We start from the raw sequence: 9,029 nt of genomic DNA, 5'->3' as shown, positions 1-9,029 counted from the left end.
TGATAATATGCTGATTTAAGATTATATGTGCGCATGTGCGTTTGCGTATTAAAAGGATATATTAAGTCTCAGTAAAGCATCTCCCATTTATGTAAGAATGCAGTAGATAAAAACGAGCAACATCTCGCATACGCGACAGGTTGTAAGAAATAACATGTTTTATGGTGTATTTTTCTAAGCGGGTTCCTTTTTATCATTTCCTTTCCTCATCAATGTATAGTACACATCTAAAATGCCCCAAGCCATCTTCACAAGAAGGACGGTGACTTTTTTTCTAAAAGGAACCTTCTCCGGGAAATGTCCAAACTGACATCTGATTTGTGCTCAAAGTACTTAATGGTAATAAGTTTCAGGTGGAGAGCAACGCTTTTAGAGACAACCAGAACATCCTAAGATAATAAGTATTAATAGTTGTACTTTGGTAATTTTTTTTTTATTTTATAAGAGTACTTCTAACCAGTACTTACATACGTCATAATCGCGTTGACACACCGGTTCTCGTCAGATCACCGAAGTTAAGCAAAGTTGAGTCTGGTTAGTATCAGATGGGTGACCATTTGGGAATTCTAGGCGCTGTATGTGCTCTCCGTTTATCTCACCATTTGTTTTCAGTCGTCCTGTACTTCACTTGCCACTGGTATTTAACAATGTGTCTCAGGAGAGGCGTGGTTGAGGATTGCGCAACTCTTGCCACAAAAAATCCACGCGCAGGCAACCCTTCCTGGGTATCCTTAGCCTGTCGAAGACAGAAGGATCCTGTTCAAACTAGAACTTATTTACTTTAAAGTAAAACCGATCACATTATATTCAGCTGCAAAGCAGCCCTACGATATTGTGTTCCATTTGATTTTAACAAATAGGGTATCTGTTTCGGAGAGCTACATTGTAGTGAAGATGTCTTTATATATGTGAAAATTACTACATGTAACATGTAACCAGGGAATATGTGCATGATCGGTCGCATATACAAGAGTGACCACAAAATAATTTCACCTGCTATGATGACATTGAAACTATTAATAAGGACAGAATGACAAAGTCATCCATTAAATATAGGGCAGATATTAAGAAAATCTGTTGCTTCCATGAAAATATGTGTCTCTAATGCTTGTGCGAATGAATATTTGCTGTCAACATGCACAAAAAACAAGACCACGCTCTTAAATATTGACAGTAATTTCCTTTTATATAAACAGTTAATTAAATTAACGGTTGTATGAATACTTAAATAAAATACGAGGTGAGAAAATGAGAACTGTACAAGGTACGAAACAAGGACCTTCCTCGAATTAAACGTGTGTACGAATTTCATTTTTGGTCTAGCGTTTTGTTTTTGTGTAATCATATATATGTGATCGTAAAGCATCTGCTTACAGGTAGCGGTTGCTTGTAAGTATACGTTAATTCGATCGAGGACAGGAGACACCTCATGATTTCAAGCAACTGATTGTTACAGCAACAAATGCGGCAGGCGGCGCAGGTAGTCACCCAAGTCAGCTTAAAATTGTGTAAGGGCCCATTATTAATTTCCTTCTGGTTCATACTTTTAACACCACTATATATATATATATATATATATATATATATATATATATATATATATATATATATATATATATATATGGAAATGCATAAAAACGAATACGACCAGTAGAAAAGCTTATAACTTTTCTTTATTCGTTTGCAATTGGTGACGTGCAGGAATACAAAATAATATTATGAAAAAAAAAATTTAAAAACTTTTTTGCAGGCACATAATTTGCGGCTGACCATGTGTATATATTTTATATATACATATATATAAACACACACACATATACACACATGCATATATATACACACATATACACACATATATACACTTATATGCACATATATATATATACCAATAAATATACTCATACACACACATATATACATATACACATACATACACATATACACACATATATATCTACCTGCAATAATATTGTAAATGTCCTATTATTGCTAGAACATAAACTTAATTTTAAATCACAGTGTTATTTGGTACTCTTTTAAGAAACTCCGCTCAAGTATCATTTTCGCATAAAACAAGTATTTTCGCATAGTTTTTATCTATAAATGTTTACTTCTATTTATTATAAAGGGTGGGAAAAATATTGTCGCCCTAGAAAAGACGACATAATTCCGACTCAGTTTGGTAAAAACATGTTTTTTATGTTGAATACCATCTACTAGCTTCCCAGTTGTATACAAACCCCAAGAGAGAAAGGTTCATTCTATCATGTCTGAAAGGGATTAAATATTCAAGAGCAAGATCGGAGATACCCCGCTCTACAAATCATGCTCTCCAACTTATAGCAACATGACCATTGTCAGCATCCTCAAAATGCACATCTAATTTACCATAATAACAGAGACGTAACATGGGTAATATATACAAAGTTTCCGGCTAGAGTTATGTTCTTTGGTGTGGGTTCAACTTAAACCCACATCATGCTACATCATATCTCAAAGTCGGTTTCAAATTCAACACTTAAACGTATCTGGATATGCGGTGATCAACTGGTGCAGTCCAGTGGTCGCTGGAAGACTGTGTATCTGGCGCAGGACTCGGCGCCGGCTCAAAAGTGATAAAAAACACAGGTTTGGCGTCAAAAAGAGTCCTCCGACCTTGTACCCTTCTCACGGTGGTTTCACTCCTCCATCGACCTTAACCGGCTGGACTGCTTCGTTTTGTCATACGTTGAGACTATCACTGATATGACCTCTCAAAACATAAAGCCAGCTTGATTGCCGCCATATGCCGAGTATTCGCCGAGCTCCGTTCAGCGTTCGTGGAAATATAAGGTCCCAGTTCAGGACCCGTATTGTGGCGGTGATTGAAGCTGGAGGCAACTAAACTAATCCTAGCTGTACTGCATACTCAAGTAAATAATTGATTTTTCAATATTGTGAGTTTTTTTTTTTAATAATGCTACAGTGTAAGTTTTCTTCATGGCGATAATTCCATAGTTCTAACCTGTATTCATGTTTCTTAACACTTATTGAATAAATTGATTTTTAATTTATATATTTTATTTCAGCAACTGTATAATCTATCAATTGTGGGTTTGCATGATTTATTTCTCTTAATTTCCATTCTTAACGGGATTGTAATTTGAAATGCTGAAAAATGAACTCACACAGCCATACAAAGTTCCTTATATATATATATATATATATATATATATATATATATATATATATATATAGATATAGATATATATGTGTGTGTGTGTGCGTGTGTGCGTGTGTTTGCGTGTGTGCATGTTTCTGTGTGTCTGTCTGTGTGTGCGTGCGTGTGTTTTGGAATGAGGTTTCTTTGTCAAAACGCAAAAATAAGCGTACAACTCAAACACTACGACTTATGGTACAATTCTCTACGATTTGCCTCAAACATTATAATCTAACTCGGTGTTTATCATGTTAGTCAAAGAAAAAAATCAAAGACATTCTCTAAAGGTTTTCACGAGGCAGTGCTTGTAAGAATGTGGGCGATCAAACAGCGGGAGTGTTTTACTATGAGTGCGTGGGTGAGCGTTAGGATAGGGCTAGCCAGAACGCGAGGCCTTTTTGAACTCACACTCGACCGGATGTTTTTCTTGCCATCCGACTAAACGGCTGGCCCTACATCCAAGTCTTAAAGACTCATATCCCGATCCATCTGCCAGGCCGGCCTCTCTCTTTGCGGGCAAGGCGACCAGCTAATAAAACGATCAAGCTCACGACTAAATCGACCTTTGATGTTTATTCGTCAAATTCTCAATCTGTTAATTCTGTCGAAGTTGCGTAAATAGTTCTTTTTTTTTTTTGAGTGAAAGTTTGGCAGGCTGTCCTTGACCATGTGGTAAAAGTCGATATATCAACGTGTAAGTTAAGTAAACATAATTATTTAAACATCCGGCGCAGTTACAAAAAAGCAGTGAAATAAGAAAATGAGACTGATGAAGTAAATACTTACAAAGAAAACACTCGCGCGCTTTTATAATGACGCAACTCGCATTAAAAGTGAAGTGGTTCGTGTTATTTATTTATTTATTTAATCTCAAGTGTTGATTTTCTCACATTATCGTAAATAATCTATAGTATTTTTTTTCTTTAGTTTTACATGCTGCGTTAAACGATATAAACAAATCTAATGTAGAGACTGATAGATTGAGTAAACAGTATATCTAGGGATCCGGTCTGATTAAAGCAAATAAATCATTGGGTGCACTAAATGGATTAAATAGAAATAAATAACTTACGTGGCGAACGGATACCGTTTAAGACGATGGGAGCGGTTGGATCGTGACTCAATTCTAGATTTATGCAATAATGGAGTGTTGACAGACATTTGCCCAGGAACGAGCAATTACATTTAACACATTTCACTAGAGATACAGACGAAAATTATAGCATTAATATTCTAGAATGGAAGAAAAACTAGTATATTTAGTGCAAAAAAATAGGACAGGAAAAATACAACAAATAAAGAATGCAGTTATAACTCAGTCTGATAGTAAAGTATGTTCAAAGCCTAGAGACATGTTCTGCCAGCGAAAAGTTCACTAGTATCTGTAATTTAGGAACTACAATCATAAACGATCTGACGTAATTTGTAAGTATTTAGGAATCAATACATAAGTAGTGCTGTCCTTACTTACTGGTACTATACACTTTTGTTACCGTACTTATATAATAACGTTATTATTTAGAAAGCCATTCTTAACACGGTGAGGGAAAGTGTTTTTGAACTATTCTCGTCTTTCACTAAACAATTTAATATAAAAGATATTGTAAAACTTAAAGTTTAGTTGAAAATGCTATTTTAAAACATAGAGCTGTAACAAAAATGCATAATAACCTATTTACTAATTACGAAATAAATGTCCATGTAAAGTTTTTACTAATAAATTAATGTTAACATAAAGTATTATTAATGATTAAATTAATATTATATTACATAGAATATTTTGTCTTTTTCTTTTCCAGTTTTAACAACTAGTCCTTTAACTTTTCCATAGTAAATATTAAGCATATTATTTTCATGGTAGCCTTTTCTATGTAATCCATGATTTTTCCTGGCTTTGCTTTTAAATAAAATGGTTCTTTCTGTTTCATTTGTTCCTTGTGAATTATGAACGACAGGTTGGGAGAGCTGTGAATTATTAGCGACAGGTTTTTGTTTTTTTTATATTCTGTTACGTGATCATCTCCGCCATTCCCAGCCAGTTTGAGGTAGCGTAATAGATTTGGTTGCTATAATAACTAACAGCCCACCACCCCCTAAGAATTACGTTTCTCCGTTCCTTACAGATTCTGAGAATTTTTGTAATACAGTAATTTTATCATAACTTTTGTTTTACTGAACGAAAACTGAAAACCTTATTTCAAAATATAGTTGAGAATATTAGTTATGAAGTGTAAAAGTGTTTGAAGTTTAGTCGCAAAATGAGTAAGCGGTGAAGCATTATAGCGGTCCTAAATAAGTAAAACTAATACTTACCCATGTATTCAAACACAGTAGTGTTTGAATCATACAGTTTTTATCCTACTTAATAAATTATTAATATAAAGTATTTATATTTGATACTATTACTTAATGAATGTAATTCAACATAAGACATTTGCTAATAAATAGGTACATGTAAATATAACTTATTTACAAATTAATAAGTGTTAAAATAAAGCATTTCCTACATGATAACAAGTATGAATCCGAAATGTTTGTTCATTACATTACTGCATAATAATATAAAGTACTTAAATATTAAATTAATATAAAGTATTTACTAATTAAAGTGCTTTATTTTAAAAAATAAGTTTACATATAAAAAGTTGCCACTTAATTTATGATTGCTAATCTGACAAATGGTGATATAAAGTATTTACTATGTAGTCGAGGAGTTATACTTAGTATTTCCTAATAAATAAATAGTTGTTAGTTCATAGTTGAACGATATATTTGTCGCCCTAAAAGAAAAGCGCACTACAGCTTCATTTTAAAACTTTTATTGAAAAGATCACTTCAGGTAACTTGATTATGTTATATATATGATATCTATTCAATGTAGCCGTCTTGAGCCTAAATCACCGGCTCGATACAGACCGGAATTTGGAGCATTCCTTTTCAAAAAGCGCGGACGCAAGCTCGGTGGCTGGCGACGAACAGGCTTGCTATGGAAGTGTGGGAGGTCATGTTGGTGATATTCTCGACATATGACTAAGGACAGTAGTCCAGTGGGTTCAGGTTGCTGTAGGAGGGGGCATTGAGATTGGTACAAAGTCGTAGCAACCCTTAGTATGCCAATCCTTGGAAGGTTTAGACTTATGGGAATCCGAAACCTACTGCCACAGACAATCTCTGTCAGCAGCCACCTGATTGCACCAGGAAATAACCACACTCTTCAGCACATCCTGGTACATTTTGTATTGATTTACAAGCCGGCTTTGAAGATGTGATGTGCCATGATATGGCCCTCACTTGAAACCACACCAAAGTCAATAACCATGGCCGGAAATTTCGTTAATAATAAATAAATGCGTAAGTATAAGTATTCAATCTAATACACGAATGTTGACATAAAGTACTTGCTTTAATTAAAATATATATTTTTTTAATACCGAAACTCGTTTGCACTAACTTATTTTACGTGCGAAATTGTTGCCTTTATGTCTTTAATCAAAACGCAATTGCGTAACACGAAGGATGCATAATGAAGTCGCGAATGTAGATTTAATACATTACTAAGTAGACATTAATGTTCGGAAATTTAAGTGTAACAGTAAAATGTCGGCAGATTTTTTTTTCAGTTCTAATTTATTATCAGAAATCTAAGGTGCTCTTTCAGATGCTAAGATTTGATCACTATATAAGATGCATACATATCGGATATAGTTCTTTCTAGTTTCTAAAAAGTCGAGTTAATATACAAGTGATCGATATTTATTTTCCTATTATGATGTATGGTGTTTTTTGTTTTGGAATCGATTGCGATGAAGCTTCAAAATGATTGTATCCATTTTTTTTTGGGGGGGGGGATTAACTTCAAAGCCTGAATTCGAAGGCGCAGTGGATAGAGACGTCGGGGCTTTACGGTTTCAGTGCCGAATTGTCTGAAGGTAGCATTTTCAGTCCTATCCAAGCAGGCTAGTGGATTAATTTGCCAGTACGTAGTGGCAAAACAGCTATGGAAAACGGTAATTACTGGACTTAAGAGGGTCAGCATTTCTATCTCGCTGCGTTTAATCACTTGAAGAAATCCAGATGATTGGTTTACCGGAACGTAGTAAAGACAACAATGAAAATGAGGATAGCAGTTCGCAACAAAAAAATACACGAATAAAGTTTCCTCTCCCCAATTGACCTGATAAATATGTTATAGTATATCCTTCTTGTAGTATCTTGGAATTGGGTATTTCTAGTACAATAATTCATCTATTGTGTTAGAATATTCAGTTAAATGATGCCACTGTTACACGGTTAACTATTTTTAGCAATGCTACATTATTCTGGTTTCTGGAAGTCATTCATTTGCTTTTACAAAAATAATGTATTATTCAAGAAAAAATATATGAATTGCTAATTTGTAAACCGAAGTATCAATTTCATAGGAGTTTATGTTTTTCTTTTAAAATAAAAAGTAAGATGTGAAATAAATTATGACAAAATATCATTATTTGGGTTTATGAGATTTATTGCATAGTGAATAGATTGTTGCATACAATTCTGTTGTAAGTTATATACTTTTGAGGAATGAAGGTTTAATCCTCAGTGCAGGCAAAACTAGAAATATAATTACAAACTACTTAGAGTTCCTACCCAGACATACAGACTGAAAAAAATCTACAGCTGTGGATTTAATAAAGGGTTTTTTTTTAATTTTAATTTAAATATGTGCATATTTTTGAGTTTGACAGAACGATTCTCGAGTTCATCATATAGATTTCTAATCGAAATAAAACATTTCTGGATCAAGTCGAGGCTATACAGAGACCGAAAGCTTGTGTGAATAACTACGTGATCCGAATAATCCAAATAATTCGATTTATCAATCTTCCATCTAAAAACTCTTTAAAAAAACGTCCGTATAATCTGTTAGTATTGTGTTACTATCATTCAACTCACAATTCAAATTAGAAAATCTGATTTTTTCGTTAAATAACAAGTGTGTATTCTCCGAGAATCTCATAAAAAAGCGATGGTGTGGAGCATGGTGTTTATGTGTGTCAATTCATCAGAGGACGACACATTTAAGTTCAGTAAACAGTATATATACACATCCGGTAAGCTTATACATAGATAAAGAATCTAGCTTCATTAAAGATATCAAAAAATGTAGATGAACACTTGTATTAATTGATTCCATATTGGCGTACGGGATCAGTTACCCAGACTCTAAATCCTATTCATTTACGTTAAAAAACACTTAAGAAAATCATTAATTTAGTGATCAGTAATATCAGTCGGCAAAATTAACATTTCGTCTGTCTTTGTTTACGAAGCCATTTGGCAGAAGTGACGTCCGACATATTTTTAGCTACGGATGACCAGAACTGTATAGAATAAACCTTTTTGTATAAGTTTTATTCAAACAGTTTTTATTTGAACTTAATGGACTGTTTTTTTTTTTACATATTTATGAACTCTTTTATTCAAACGAAAATAGTAATTTTATAATGTTATATATAATATGCACTGTTTTTTTTGTAACGAGATTTTTTCTAATGTTACTTAAGTTCCGGAATTGATAAAAGTCTTGCAGTTAAGCCTGGCGAACTTATTAATTGTGAAATTTCGAAATCGACGTTTACATAATATGTATTATAAAAGTTAGGTAAACGGCAATAAACTTATTAATGGATAAAAACAGTTCACAAATAAAAAATAAAAATAAGTTCAAATAAAGACTGTTTGATTAAAACTTCTACAAAAGGCTCATTCTATACAGTTTTGGTCATCAGTAGCTAGAAATATGTCGGACGTCACTTCTGATAAAAAAAGGCAAATGTACGCGCATGTG

At 33.5% G+C, this 9,029-nt stretch overlaps 1 pseudogene; it reads left to right on the top strand.

Annotated features, from left to right (window-relative positions):
• Window positions 1–465: 465 nt before the first annotated feature.
• Window positions 466–582, top strand: LOC145277135 (5S ribosomal RNA; annotated as a pseudogene).
• Window positions 583–9,029: the final 8,447 nt, after the last annotated feature.

Source organism: Euprymna scolopes, chromosome 5 (genome assembly GCF_053919585.1).
Source record: "Euprymna scolopes isolate OS-2025 chromosome 5, ASM5391958v1, whole genome shotgun sequence".
In the NCBI taxonomy this organism is placed as follows: Eukaryota; Metazoa; Mollusca; class Cephalopoda; order Sepiida; family Sepiolidae; genus Euprymna; species Euprymna scolopes.
This window is presented reverse-complemented; position numbering and strand designations above follow the sequence as displayed.